This window comes from Strix aluco, chromosome 1 (genome assembly GCF_031877795.1).
Source record: "Strix aluco isolate bStrAlu1 chromosome 1, bStrAlu1.hap1, whole genome shotgun sequence".
In the NCBI taxonomy this organism is placed as follows: Eukaryota; Metazoa; Chordata; class Aves; order Strigiformes; family Strigidae; genus Strix; species Strix aluco.
Genome location: NC_133931.1, coordinates 38,144,155 through 38,159,265, shown reverse-complemented (window position 1 = coordinate 38,159,265; position 15,111 = coordinate 38,144,155). Strand labels below are relative to the sequence as shown.

At 44.7% G+C, this 15,111-nt stretch overlaps 1 protein-coding gene across 3 annotated transcripts in view; it reads left to right on the top strand.

The window, feature by feature from the left end:
* Nucleotides 1-209: 209 nt before the first annotated feature.
* The window catches only part of SGK3 (serum/glucocorticoid regulated kinase family member 3), a 64,584-nt gene continuing 49,682 nt past the window's right edge, over nt 210-15,111 (top strand). For 2 of the 3 annotated variants that reach the window (XM_074818135.1, XM_074818063.1), the window contains exon 1: nt 210-412. The gene's annotated coding sequence lies outside the window, so the exon portion shown is untranslated. Of the gene's footprint in view, nt 413-12,795; nt 12,845-15,111 lie in introns of all 3 variants that reach the window. The other variant, XM_074818109.1, reaches the window with a different exon arrangement.

The following is a 15,111-nucleotide window of genomic DNA, read 5'->3' as shown; positions in this document are numbered from 1 at the left end:
CCGGGCCGCGAGTCCCCGCCTGACCCCGCGGTGGGCGCCGCCCGCCGCCGCCCGGGGGGCGCTGGTGGGTGCGGGCCGGTGGCGCAGGGAGGCGCGGGCGGCTGCGGCACCGACACCGGCACCGGCACCGACACCGACAGCGGCTCCGCCTGCTCCCGCGGGGGGGTGGGGGTGTGGTGGGGGTGTGGTGCGGGGAGCCCCCGCGGGTGGGAGCCCGTCCGCCCGGGGCTGCGGCAGGAGGAGCGCTGCTGACGCGGCAGGGCAGGCAGCGCGCGCCCCGGCGGCGAGGAGGAAGAGGCCACTCGAGCGAGCGAACGGACGGACGGACGGACGGACGGACAGACACACACCCCCGCCCCGGCCCGGCCCGGCCCGGCCCGGCCCGGGCGGCGGGAGGGAGGCAGGGAGGCAGGTACGCGGGGCCCGGCGGTGGCCGTGGCCGTCCGGAGGCGCGGAGGTTCAGCGGCCGCCAGGGGGGTGGGAGGTGCGTGGACGGGACGCGGGGCCGTTTTGCCTCCCTTTTGTTGAAAATGTACCCGTGCTTGTCTGCCATCCCCCGTCGCGCCTGTGGAGTATGTTGAGTGTGGCCCTGCCGAGCTTCCTGCGGAGAGGGGGGGCGCGGTGGGGGTGGGACTGTTCACGCAGGAAAACGCTGATCCGCGTGGGCGTGCGGCTTCCACTCGCGGGGATCCAGTTACGGACTGGGGGCGAAGTGCTCGCAGATGGATAAACAAACACGGAGAAACTGCTTCCCCCCCCCCAGCTGCTATAGTTTTAGATACTATATTTGCAGAGAAGTTGCAAAGTCATTCCACATTTCACATTCCCTCGTCTTTTTTTTTTTTAATTCCCACCTTTTTCCAGCAGTGTTACTTGCTCCTGCTAGTACTCTTCCCCTGATTTTATGCATTACTGGTGTATGTGTAGTTTTTCATATTACACTTTATTTTGCATGGCTGGCTGAGTGTGGGAGGGTTTGATTTCTGGGTCGCAACTACAGACAGCACCAAACTCCATTTCAGTTCCACTAGTTAATTCCATATAGACAGTAATGCCAAGCTGGAAACAGACATTTAAGAGGTATGGCATTTACATTTAGAGTACTTGAAAGAGCCCTTTTCCAGAGAGCTCTTTCCCAGTGCCCCAGTAGGATGGGGAGACCCTGGTTCGCTTTGCTTCGTGCCTCACAGAGGAAAAGCAGTTCCCACAGTTCGGGTCTGTGGTCTCTCTTTCTAGTGGTCTCTGTGCCAGAGAGGCATGGGCTGGAATTGCCTCTTTACCCGTTTAAACACCTTCAATATGAGAGAAGGTTGGAGCCTGGGAGAAAATTAAAATAATGTTTTCTCCTCCTGTGCAGAAGGAGTTGCAAAGTATCGTTGCCTTCTGCACAGATCTTTTACAGGGAAGGTAAATTTCTGACGTAGACATGGAAGATTTGCATTAGGGAGAGAACTAGTGGGGCTTGAAAGGGTATCCCATAACATTCACCTGTGTGACTTTGTATTGGCACGATGTCTTTGGCTCAGGTCTTTCATGAGCATTGGTCAGCACTCCTTGGCTTCCCCTTGCTGAGAATTATGTGCTCCTGCAGAGATGGAGTTTTTTTGTCTGAATTGTGCTAGGCTCTTTTAATTTTTGGGAGTGTATGAAGAGCAGGAATATGCTCTAGTTGGCAGCAAAAACCAGTTAGTGATCTCTGTATTTCTCTCCAGTAAGTGCTACAGCCTCTTTGTTAACATGCTCTGAGCATTGAAACAGCATTGACACTTATATTGGACACTCAAAATAGGTGCTGACAGCCCTTGCATTTAATTTCTTTCATGCTAATCTAATAAACTCAGTATCTGTTGTTATCTTAAAAGAGGATTAAACATTTCCTGAGGGGAAGGAGACTTATGTGGACTGGTGTATACATGGGCTGCATCCAGAGTACTGCAAGACTTCTAATTCATTGGTTGTGTTGTTCTGAGGGGATCTTCATTCTGATAAACAATAACTGATGGAAGTTGTTGCTTTTTACTGTCACTCTCTGCATTTTCATTCTCTAAGGACAGGTATCTTTCTAAGAAGCCTGACAAAGCTGGATGTTCAAGTCTTACTGAACAGAGGTCTTCAAAGGACCTACGGGGGACATTAGTTGGGTGGTTCCTAGCCTACTCTGCTTATAAAATAATGTATTGCAGGGAGCTAGTAGTTAATGTTTTAAGATGTGGGCACTTTAAAATTACTACTCTGTTCATTTTTTTACTTGTTTAAAGTCAATCCACAAGTAGGTGGATAATTTGACTGTAATGGCATGTGTTTAAAATAGTGATTGCTGGTTTTTAATATGCAGAATTGTTTCAGCCTAGCTAGCTGGAGTAGCTGCAAGCCTCCAAAGCTGACTTGACCCAGCAACAAGATATTTCAATAGGATATGCTGAGAGTCAAAAATAAAGTATATTAAATAAAATGTAATGGGTATTAGTAAATAAAAATAGATGCAAAGCAACTCTTGTCTCCCCTGGGATCTAGGGTTTATGATGGAAATCATCTGTCATTTTATAATGCCATGCGTGCTAATTGCAGGTTCACGTTAATCATCACTCTATAAGAGGGTATGTCAAATCTTATTTTCCATCCCATCCATACAGAATAAGCTTCTAATAAGCTGTGATCCTTCAGCCATATCCACACATCAGCTTTCTCCTGGGTGATCCTGCCTATATTCCAGATAATTTTCCAGATGGTTTCAGTTTTACAATTTGCGTGCAAGTACTAGGGTGTTTTAGTCCCGCAGCTACAAGCCATTTTATATACAAATGGCCTGCATTTCTGCATGTAAATAGAGATCAGATTACACATATTTGTAGTTGTAAATTAATATTTTTTTTCAGCTGTCTGATTTGTCATTTAGAAAAATGTTAAGGAGTGGGCACTTCCCAAAAGGAAAGTCACTATTGGTTGTTTTTATTACTTCATTTTTGGACATTCCTAAGTTATTGAAGACTTATACTGCTACGAATTATTTTTTTCTTTAGACCGAGGAACTAGAAACTAGCATAAGTAACCTATGTATTTATATAGACTGAGCTGTAGTAAAGCAATATGTTGTTTTCATTTGAGGTTAACACTTTGAGTGTTTATGTTGAAGGATTCATTTCGTTCTAGTTTAAATAGTATCCCTATCATAGAATCATAGAATGGTTTGGGTTGGAAGGGACCTTAAAGATCATTTAGTTCCAATCCCACTGCCATGGAGAGGGACACCTTCTGCTAGATCAGGTTGCTCAAAGCCCTGTCCAGCCTGGTCTTAACACTTCCAGGGAGGGGACATCCACAACCTCTCTGGGCAACTTGTTCCAGTGTCTCACCACCCTCACAGTGAAGAATTTGCTCCTTATATCTAATCTAAATCTATCCTCTTTCAGTTTAAAGCCATTACCCCTCATCCTATCACTATACTCCCTGATAAAGAGTCCCTCCCCATCTTTCCTATAGGGCCCCCTTTAAATACTGGAAGGCAACTGTGAGGTCTCCCTGGAGCCTTCTCTTCTCCGGGCTGAACAATCCCAATTCTCTCAGCCTGTCTTCATAGGGAAGATGCTCCATCCCTCTCCTCATCTTTGTGGCCTCCTCTGGACTCACTTCAACAGGTCCATGTCCTTCTTATGTTGGGGGCCCCAGAGCTGGACACAACACTCCAGGTGGGGTCTCAGCAGAGTGAAGTAGAGGGGGAGAATCACCTCCCTCGACCTACTGGTCACACTTTCTTTGATGCAGCCCAGGATACAGTTGGCTTTGTGGGCTGTGGGCACACATTGCTGGGTCATGTTGAGCTTCTCATTGACCAATACCACCCCAAGTCCTTCACCTCAGGGCTGCTCTCAATCCATTCTCTGCCCAGCCTGTATTTGTACTTGGGATTGCCCTGACCCATGTGCGGGACCTTGCATGCTAAAACAATCTGCAAGGCAAACACTTAACACTTTCCAAAGTAGAACTGAAGGGCTTCAGCATACTGCAAGAACATTTTGAATGTGTTAATCACGTTCCTGCTTGCATTCCTAATTCTCAAACAGAATTTATCCCTCCAAGTCTTCCAGACCACCTCACACAGTGTCTGCTTGACTCTGAAAGTGTCTTAAATGTATTGGATCTCCCTCTTTAAGCAGAAAGTTCTTAAGCGCCTTATCTAGAGCTGCCGTAGTTGAGCATCAAAGCTGTTAGGAGATTAAAAAACTAGGACACCTGGCAAGCACACTGTAAACACACGTGCCGATAGGATTGGTTGTGTCTCAAAATGCAGTTGTATAGGCTTTGTTTTTAAAACATGACCAGAATAGGAGCCAGTGCTCACCTTTCCCCAGGAGCTACTGGTGGTGGGATTTGTCTGAAAAGTAGACTGGTGTTCTAGCAGTTCCTGGGCTCCTGGTCCCTCTGCCCGAGAGGTTCATGCCCACATCTTCCCTCACCTCTGCAGCTGTTGCATAGGCTGAAGTAAGTGAGTGGAGGGGAACACTTCTCCCCCTGTGTTTAACTTGGGCCATCTCATGGAAGATACAGCAGGTTGCCCGAGGCTGACATGAGGGAGGACCAGAACCTGACTCTTTTGTAGCAGTTTGTGTGTTCCCCTGGGAGGAGGGCTGGGATCTAGTTCTTGGTTGCTGCTGATGAGAGGGTGAGAGGTGAGAATTTCCATGACATCCGCCATGTTTGAAGAGAGGAGCAACGCTTGGCTAGTTGCTCTAGCAGAAAACGGGGCCCAGAAGAAGAATGGGCTCAGAGGTCTGGAGTGGGTGATGACAGCTGTTTGTAGTCCTGGCTTAGGAGTTTCAGCTCTGAAGCTGAAGTGGGGAGAGTGTCCAGTGTTTCCTACCAGAAAGCCCCATTTCCAGGGCAGCAGTCTCCATCCCGGGCCACCTCTCTCTCTCGGTATATCTGTGTGGTGATAGGTGTCAGCCTGGCAGTTTTGTATTATGCAGGTTTTTAGATGTTGTCATAACTGATCCATACCACAGATTTGGGTGTCTGTGACCTGTAACTCCATTCCCTCACCCAGTTCTGTGTTGAGAGTCTTTCTCCCTAGCCTTTAGCGTGACCTTTTCACGTGGGTCTCTCAGACACCCTGCGATCATCATCTGACGAGGAGAGGGAAATTCCTCATCGCCTCATATTTGAAATGCTTTGCAACTACAGTGTTTCTTTGTTTTAGGGCAGGAAAGCACCTTGGGGTGGTGGGGGGAGTGTGGATAAGCAAGATTCATGTCTAAATTTATTTCAAAGCTCCTTTATTCAAAGATATATTACATCTTATTTCTTGGCAGTGTTGTTTGAAACTCTGAGTGTGACTGGCAAGCTGCTAGTGCGAAAAGCCTTGCTAAATACTATTGCAAAATACTGCCACTGCAGAAGTTGCATAACTTTACAGACCGTTACATTTCTCTTGGAGTAAACCAAAGGGGTACCAACTTCTGATCCTTTGCCTTCGCTGAGAAGCAAGACCAACACATTTCCATCTGCTTATGAGGCACCAGCGTGCTGCTTTGCTGCTGCTCTCTCTTCCAGTTCTTGCAATCAGTTTTCCTTCAACGGTACTTCTCCATCTCTTGTTTACTGTTATGAAATAACTGAGACAACAGAAGTATTTAAAATGCTTTCACAGAATCACAGAATTCTCTAGGTTGGAAAAGACCTTGAAGATCATCCAGTCCAACCATCAACCCAACACTAACAGTTCCCAACTACACCATATCCCTCAGCGCTAAGTCGACCCTACTCTTAAACACCTCCAGGGATGGGGACTCCACCACGTCCCTGGGCAGCCCATTCCAATGCCTAACAACCCGTTCTGTAAAGAAATGCTTCCTAATATCTAGTCTAAACCTTCCCTGGAGCAACTTGAGGCCATTCCCTCTTGTTCTATTGCTTATTACTTGGTTAAAGAGACTCATCCCCAGTTCTCTGCAGCCTCCTTTCAGGTAGTTGTAGAGGGCGATGAGGTCTCCCCTCAGCCTCCTCTTCTCCAGACTAAACAACCCCAGTTCCCTCAGCCGCTCCTCGTACGACATGTGCTCCAGACCCTTCACCAGCTTCGTTGCCCTTCTCTGGACATGCTTGAGTAATTCAATGTCCTTTTTGTAGTGAGGGGCCCAAAACTGAACACAGTCATCGAGGTGCGGCCTCACCAGTGCCGAGTCCAGGGGTAAGATCCCTTCCCTGTCCCTGCTGGCCACGCTATTTCTGATACAAGCCAGGATGCCATTGGCCTTCTTGGCCACCTGGGCACACTGCTGGCTCATGTTCAGCCGGCTGTCAATCAACACCCCCAGGTCCCTCTCTGACTGGCAGCTCTCCAGCCACTCCTCCCCAAGCCTGTAGCGCTGCTGGGGGTTGTTGTGGCCCAAGTGCAGCACCCGGCATTTGGCCTTATTGAAACTCCTACAGTTGTTCCTTAGCCCATCGCTCCAGCCTGTCCAGGTCTCTCTGCAGAGCCTCCCTACCCTCGAGCAGATCAACACTCCCACCCAACTTGGTGTCATTTACAAACTTACTGAGGGTGCACTCGATCCCCTCGTCTAGATCATCAATAAAGATGTTAAACAGGAGTGGCCCCAAAACCGAGCCCTGGGGGACACCACTCGTGACCGGCTGCCAACTGGATTTAACTCCGTTCACCACCACTCTTTGGGCCCGGCCATCCAGCCAGTTTTTTACCCAGCAAAGCGTGTGCCCATCCAAGCCACGAGCAACTAGCTTCGCCAGGAGAATGCTGTGGGAAACGGTGTCAAAGGCCTTACTAAAGTCAGGGTAGACAACATCCACAGTCTTTCCCTCATCCAATAAGCGGGTCGCCCTGTCGTAGAAGGAGATCAGGTTTGTCAAGCAGGACCTGCCTTTCATAAACCCATGCTGACTGGGCCTGATCATCTGGTTGTCCCGCACATGTTGTGTGACGGTACTCAGGATGAGCTGCTCCATCAGCTTCCCGGGCACCAACGTCAAGCTGACAGGCCTGTAATTTCCCAGATCATGCTTCCGACCCTTCTTATAAATGGGCGTCACATTGGGCAATTTCCAATCTGTCGGGACCTCCCCGCTCAGCCAGGACTGCTGGTAAATGATGGAAAGCGGCTTGGCGAGCACCCCAGCCAGCTCCTTCAGCACCCTCGGGTGTATCCCATCCGGTCCCATAAACTTGTATGTGTCTATGTGATGCAGTAGGTCACTGACTATCTCCTCCTGGATTGCAGGGGGGTCGTTCTCCCAGTCTCTGTCTTCTGGCTGAGGGGGCTGGATTCCCTCAATACAACCAGTCTTGTTATTAAAGACTGAGGCAAAGAAGGCATTAAGCACCTCAGCCTTTTCCTCATCACTTGTTACCATGTTTCCTCCTGCATCTAGCAGGTGATGGAGGCTCTCCCTGGTCTTTCTTTTGCTGTTCACATACTTATAGAAACACTTCTTGTTGTCCTTGATTGCTGAAGCCAGATTAACTTCCAGCTGGGCTTTAGACCTCCTGATTTCTGCCCTGCATAGCCTCACAGCCTCTTTGTAATCACTGTGAGTGGCTAGCCCCTTCTTCCAAAAGCCGTAAACTCTCCTTTTCTCCCTGAGTTGCAGCCAAAGCTCCCTGTTCAGCCAGGGTGGTCTTCTCTGTCTCTGGCTTCTCTTACAGCACCTGGGGACAGCCTGCTCCTGTGCCATTAACACTTCCTTCTTAAAGAGCGCCCAGCCTTCCTGGACCCTTCAGGACCGTCTCCCAAGGATTCCTGTCAAGCAGGTGCCCAAACAAGACAAAGTCAGCCCTTTGGAAGTCCAGGATGTCAGTTCTGCTGCCCACTCTCCTGGCCTCCCTCAAAACAGAGAACTCTATTATTTCATGATCGCTGTGCCCTAGTCAGCCTCCAGCCACCACATCATCCACCAGTCCTTCTCTGTTCACAAAAAGGAGATCCAGCAGGGCACCTTCTCTGGTCGGTTCACTCACCAGCTGCATCAGGAAGTTATCTGCCACACATTCCAGGAATCTCCGGGACTGGTCCCGCTCTGCTGTGTTGTATTTCCAGCAGATGTCTGGGAAATTAAAGTCTCCCTCAAGAACAAGGGCAAGCGATTGTGAGATTTCACTTAAATGCCTATAGAATATTTCATCCACCTCTCTGTCCTGGGTGGGTGGCCTGTAGCAGACTCCTACTACAACATCTGCCCTGTTGGCCTTCCCCCTGATTCTAATGCAAAGACATTCCACTCTGTCTTCACTACACTTGTACTCAAAGCAATCATAACAGTCCCTAACATACAGCGCCACCCCACCACCTCTCCTTCCTTGTCTATCCCTCCTAAAGAGCTTGTAGCCATCAGTTGGCACACTCCAGTCATGGAAGACATCCCACCATGTTTCTGTTATAGCCACTACATCATAATTTTCCTGTTTCATCATGGCTTCAAGCTCCTCCTGTTTGTTACCCATGCCTGTGTGATTTGGTATACATGCACTTCAGATGGGCTGGTGTTTTGCCCCCTTCCCCCTTCAAATCTAGTTTAAAGCTCTTTCATTGTATTGTTAATTGCAAAATAGTTTGGATCAGACATCAGACCAAGGAAGGCTTTGCCTCTGATTCTGGATGCGATGTTGCTAATGTAGCAGGTGCATCAGAACAGATTTGCAGTGCCCCATAGAGTTATACCTCATATTTGAGTGTTTATTGAACAAATGTGGAATTGAAATCACTCCGAAGTATTATATTTATCAGTATAATATAGGATGCAAAATCTGACATCTGAATATATGCAAACTGTGTGCCAGTTTCTGGGATCTCGTAACTTTTCTGTTTGCTGTTAAAACAAGGCACCGGTTCGAAACACAGTTCTTATTTTGCAGAAACTATCTTGATCACTATTTCAGGGCTTTGCATCATTCATCTTTGCTCAAATTGGTATTTTAATGAGAAATTGCCAGCGTTTGGGGGACTTGTGAGAATTATTGTCCCTTTGATGTTGCATATAACATTGCATTACAGTGACATTTCTCAATTCGGCTAGGAAGATAGGCTGAAGGAGGTAAGTGCTGCTTAGCGCTGTCTTAAATCATGCAGTTATTCCAGTTAGAAGGAACCTTGGGAGGTGTTGAGTGTGACCTCCTGCTCGAAACAGGATTAACCCTGAGTTCAGACAGGGTTGCTCAGGGTTTTGTCTGGCTGGGTTTTGAAAACCTCCAAAAGACAGAGGCTCCACAGCCCGTCTGGGCAACCTGTCCTAGTGGTCAATTATCATCACAGTGGTTTCCCTTCTGCAGTGCAATGCAGCAAAGAGTCTCTCTCTGTCTTGGTAACCTTCTCAAAGACATTGGGAGGCTGCTGTTAGGTGCCCCTGAAGCCTCCTCTCCTCAAGGCTAAGTGAGTCCAACTCACCTTCTAGAGCATGTGCTGCAGCCCTTGGTGGTCTGTCTTCTGGCCTCTTCCCTGCCCTGTGTCACTCCTGCGTAAGTGCAGGAATGTCGGACATAGGTATTTAAATGCGAATGTACTCAGTCTGCAGGACTCTGACAGAACTACTGTGTATTTAGATTATGATAGTTTAGGTTTAGACTATTTTTTTTTGGCATCTTAGTGTTAGGTGTTTATGAACTGGGATCACTGTCAAGCCCTAAAATATGTTTCATACTAAATTTAGTAAATAAGTAAGGACTGAGCATTCAGAAAATGAATGCTTTTACTTAAGTGCTGTGGAATTTCCAGTTTATGGTATGTGTTTTGCTTTAATGTTGGGAAGAGCATGGAAGAGGGATAGGAGGTAATTAAAGAAAAAAGTAACTTTCGTACTCCCTTTGGATGGGATTTAACCATACCTTGCAAGATGCATTAAGTCTATGAGTTTGCAATGCTACCAGAAACTACAAAACAGGGAAAATTTAGAACAGTTGAGAAATAAAAGCTACCTGGCAAAAGCACCCAGACTGTCAAACATCTGAAGACAAGAGTGTTAAAGAACTAGGAGACTTCTACTTTCTTGCCTCAGTAGTAATGGTGCATCTTGATTATATTCTAGAAAAAAAATAAAAAAGCTATGTTTTCATAAAAGGGAAGTAAAAAGAGCATGTAACGCTAAAGAGTATATAGAATGTTTTATGAGAGTGAAACAGAAGGACGTTATCTAGAGTCATAGTAGATGCTGACAGCCTAGAATCCAATTTGCCTCCTGATTTTTTTTTTCCCAAATACTAGGCCCTCCTATTTAAGTGTTTCATTTAAGTAATTAATCTAATGGTGTTAATCTAATCTGCTGATACAGTAATTTTCTTGTAAATAACTAATATAGCTTGATCAGTTGCTCTTACAAGGGGTTCTGGATTTTCAGACTAGCATGGAAATTGTTAAACAGCATTTTCATATTAAACCATGTAAACTTCACCCTCGTGAATCAGCCCTCAGTGAAAGAGTATCTGTTGTCTTTGGAATTGTTGGGTCTAACAACTCTTTCCTGCCATCCTTCTGTTTTTAGAGCCCTGATTGAAAACATAAGGGGTTTCTCTGTCAGGGGACCCAAAACTGTCCCTTGGTGGTGTCCCTTGAAAATCATGTGATACTTGCAGCAGTGACAGTACATTGCTCAGGCGAGAGAGCATGGCCAATGTGCTCCAAAATTTTCAACTGTCTTAGTGTTAAGTGTTTCTATCAAGATGAAACTGTGCTGTTTCCAATGAGGTTTTACATCTTGTGTATGTGTCCACACACATTATATGTAACTCTAAAGGCATATGCTGGGTAGGTTGGTTTAACTTCACTTTTCTTCAGAATTTTTTTGAGGTCGGCTGCCTCTTTGGTGCTCTTTTCATGTTAACTAATACGTGATGTGGTGGATGAATAGGATTCTTTATAGAATTATCTAAAACTAGGCACTGATTTATTTGAAAACAAAGGGTTTCTTTAGAGCTAAGTTTAAGCTGGCATTGCCATGAATCCTAGAATTATTCTACATTTAAATAAGAGAACAGTGATGCACTTGTACTTGGACTTTGAACAGCACAGAGCTGTTGACCAGAGACTCGGAGACCGCTGAGCAAATCTGTTTAGGCTCATTTGCCGAAGTTTCCAAGCCTACTTTTCTCTCCTTACACAGATAATGAAAAGCAAAGCTAAAAAATGCTATAAATTGCACCGATCAATGTGTTTGAAGGTATGCAAGTTGTTCTGCTGTGTGTGACCAAAAAATGTGTTAAGAACCTGAGTGCTCTGTAGCAATCTGAATGCATACTTTCTCTCTGTTTTCATTTGGGGTGTGTGGGATATAGTGCATAGCAGCTAAACAATACCTCACTTGTTTATAAAAAACCTTGGGAAGAAGGGGTGAGAAGGAAGAAAATATTTACAGTAGTTTTCTACCCAATTAAAATCAGAAGGCAGACTGGAAAGGAAAGAGTTTAACTACAATCCAAGCCAATTAAAAGTAAGTTTTGCTGTTTGGTTGTTAATTTACAGTCAAGGTAATGTAAATTTAAAGTAGAAGCTTGACTTAACCTCACCAATTCTGACAAACTTCAAATTTATGATTTATTTGGTTTTGGTCATAGCATCTGGGTGTTTAAGCACATTTTATGTGTATTGACAGAGGCTATTATGAATTCATAAACCGCCTTAAAATGTTAAATTTGTGGAGTACTTCACCAGAATGTGTAAATAATGCCTGTCTTGCAAACATAGCTCTGCGACATGAGCTGGCTAGGATCCTCAGTTAAGATAGTCTTATGTTTGATGCCCTCAGCCATTTTTCCCGTTGTTTAATTACATGGGAATAAAACCAGAATTCTGTAGCTTCTCTCATGTATTAAAAGGTATTAGAATTTCTGTGCAAACATTTTAATTGTATTTGTTGATATTCGTTGATGTTGGTTGTGGTTTTTTTACCCATGTTTCATGTGTGTTTGTTTATAAAGAATTAAAATAGAGGCGGAAGGAGGAATCTCATAACACAGGGTTTTACTCAGAAATGAAGCTGTAAACTTGTCAATGTGTGCAAAAATCAGTTTGCTGTTTTGCATGGGAGCATCACTTGAAGTGACCCGAAAGAAATTCTATCATCAACCACCCAGTCAAAGCCCAGATAATTAGTCAGGGAACCATGTTGGATGCATGATGTGCACAGAGTAGGAAACAAAACAGTCCTTGACAAGGTCTCTGAAGATGCTGAATATTTCAGAAGCTACAGAGCAATGGCCTCATAAGGAACAGAGGATGGCCTTGCAGCTCAGAATCTAAACAGGCACACACACAGAGACATGTGCACAATGTGACCCTTCTTTAGGAAAATAAAGTTGCATCATGAAATGAAAATATGTTGATAAGAAATTAGGAACTGGCAATGAGAAACTGGAAAGTTCTTTGTCTTGGTTACTGCTTTATGATTCAGCAGCTGGAAAAGATTGATGACTTGGGTGCTTGGCCTTTTTCTTTTGGTTCTGCTATTTTAATTGATATGAGTCAGAAAGTCCCTAGACATAGGTCCTCATTTAAAGAAAATAAATAAAAAAAAAGATTATAAGCAATGTTCTTTTAAAGCAAATGCAGTTGTTAAATGAAAACATTGTGATGGTTAGTTACAATTTATTTACAGACTTACTGAAGACATCCATATGTCACATCAGATGTCAGTTAAAATGGTCAATATGCTGTCTTGAAACAGTCGGTGCCTGGTGCCTAGACACTTAACACTGTCACTCCAGTCATGCTTGTTGCTGCAAAGTATTTAGATCTATCAGTAGAAGCAAGCAGTGTTGTTCTGGTCTGCTACAGTTGACATGTCCTGCTCTGCTTTCAGCCATATGGATGCCACTGTTGGTCCCTGGATTCCTCTGGTTTGGCTTAGGGTGAGTCTATGTTATTGCATTAGTTCAGTTCAGGAGCTGGCATTTGAATTACATCCCTCACATTTTGGTTCACTTTGCCGGGTGATCTTGGGTAATGTGAGCTGAATTCCTTTCAGATCTAGTCAGACTGGAAGATGTTCTGCAGGAGTGCTTTTAACACCTACATCCACAAATGGATGTCTTGCCCACAGGACCAGGCTAGAGCTGGCTTGAAGCAAAACATACAAATCCTGCCAGACCAGCATGGGTAGTGTGGATGCTGAGTCCTGACCATCAGCTGTTTTCCTCTTTGTGCATGTGCTTTTCTTGCACTGCGTTACTTGCTAAGATAGACATCAGAACAAAAACCACAGCAAGGACGGATGCAAGCACCTGGAGCCTGCCTTTTCTCTTGACTTCAGGTGCAGTCTCATAAGTAGTTGCTCGTGAAAGTGTAACACACCTCTAAAATGACTCTCCCTGCAAACGGAAGTCTCATTTTTCATCTTTTTCTCAGTTTCTTGCCTGTCACTTGAATTCCCTCAGTATTTCTTCTCTCTGTGCTTTCAAACCACTTTTCCGTCCCCTCACTTCGTGTTTGCTACCATCTCTTTCCTAGAACATTGCTCCCAGCCATAAGGTCTCAGTCTCAAGAGGTCATATCTCTGCCCCAGAGGTGCAATCTGTCTTTTAAAACTCTTTAAAAAAAAAAAAGCTTTTGAAAATAGCTGTTTTTAAAGCTCTTTCCCGGTAGAATCTCTTCCAATGCTTCACTACCCTTCCACTATTTTTTTTAACGTTCCTGTCTCCTCTCCTCCAGTGTTTAACCTGAACCTTTCCTGTGCTCATTTTAAGCTCGTTAGGACTTGTCCTATCCATAGCTGACTGAAGAGACAATCTCCTTCTCTTTGTAGTAGTCTTCCAATGTAACAGCTATCCCTTAAGTGAGTTTTTTTCCACCTGTACTAGCTTGTCCATCCCACCTCCCCGTAAGTCACATTTTCGAGACTACTTTGCATTCTCATTACTGTTTCCTAGACCTCTTGGGTGGGTCCACATCTTTCCTAGGTATTCAGACATGAACAGAGTAAAGTAGAAGCATTTTTTTGAGTTCAGCAGATTATGCTCAGGCTTTGCACGCCAACACTTGGGTTTTTTTATTTTGTATTGCATAACAATGTTTGTCTTTCTTACAACAGAATGATATTTGTCTCTTGTGACTTGCTGTAGTCTGCTGTCTTGTTGTTTCCCATTCTGTATTTCTATATTTGATGTTTCCTGCCTGTGGGCAGTATCTCGTACATAACCTGCTACATTTCACTCCGTCCTTCCAGATCACTACTCTGTCCTGACGATGATATATTTAACCTTTGTTTCTCACATCCTAAACTAATATTCATTCTTCCTGCATCTGTAGTCTGATTGTTAAAATATCTCGAGGCAGTGTCAGAGCCTTACTAAAGGAAAGATGTGACATCTGTGGTTTCTTTCCAACTTATCTGGAAGGCCTGTCAAAGGAAGTTAGCAATGTGATTTAACAAATCTCTTTTGGCTACTAGTTAAGATTATCTTCCAGGTGCTGCTAATTAATTTGTTCTGGATTGTTTTCTCCAGAAATTTGAAGTTAAATTGACTCATTGGGTCTCTAATATTCTTACCTGTTGTTTTTTGTTGCTTTGTTTTGTTTACTTTTTGTTTTTTTTCCATCCTGGACACACTTTCATTCACATTCTCTCTCTCTCTCTGTCTCCTTCCCCCTGAAATCTTACCTGTCGTTGCTATTATTTATGCTAATCACTGCTTGCATTTGACCCTCTCTGGTGAAGACTGATACCCTAAACATGGTAGCCTTCTGGATGTCATCTCTCATCAGTTTTTCTCTGTGTTGACAGGGGCAGCAAGGTTTTTCTTGCTCTTGATCTGTAAACATATTGATAATAAGGATTGTTTTTTATTGGTAACCAGTTTTTTTTTTAATTTGCATTATAATTCTATCTTAACCATGCTGATTCTCATACCTGTGTACTTATGCAGATTTTATACTTATTGCTAGCAATTTGACTGTGTTTTCACATTCTATGCCTGTCTTGACAAATAAGTCTTGTGCTACAACTTCTGTTGTTTATTTTTACAGGGCACAAGCACAGATTATCTTCTTGTATTGTTTTGTGGAGGAACTGCTGCTGTGTCTCTCCTCTTAGTAGTGTCTCTTGTGAAGTCTCCTCTCTACCTGAGTGGGTTCACGTTTGTCTTCGTTACTTTTATGAGCTCCCTCTCCTCCGATTTTT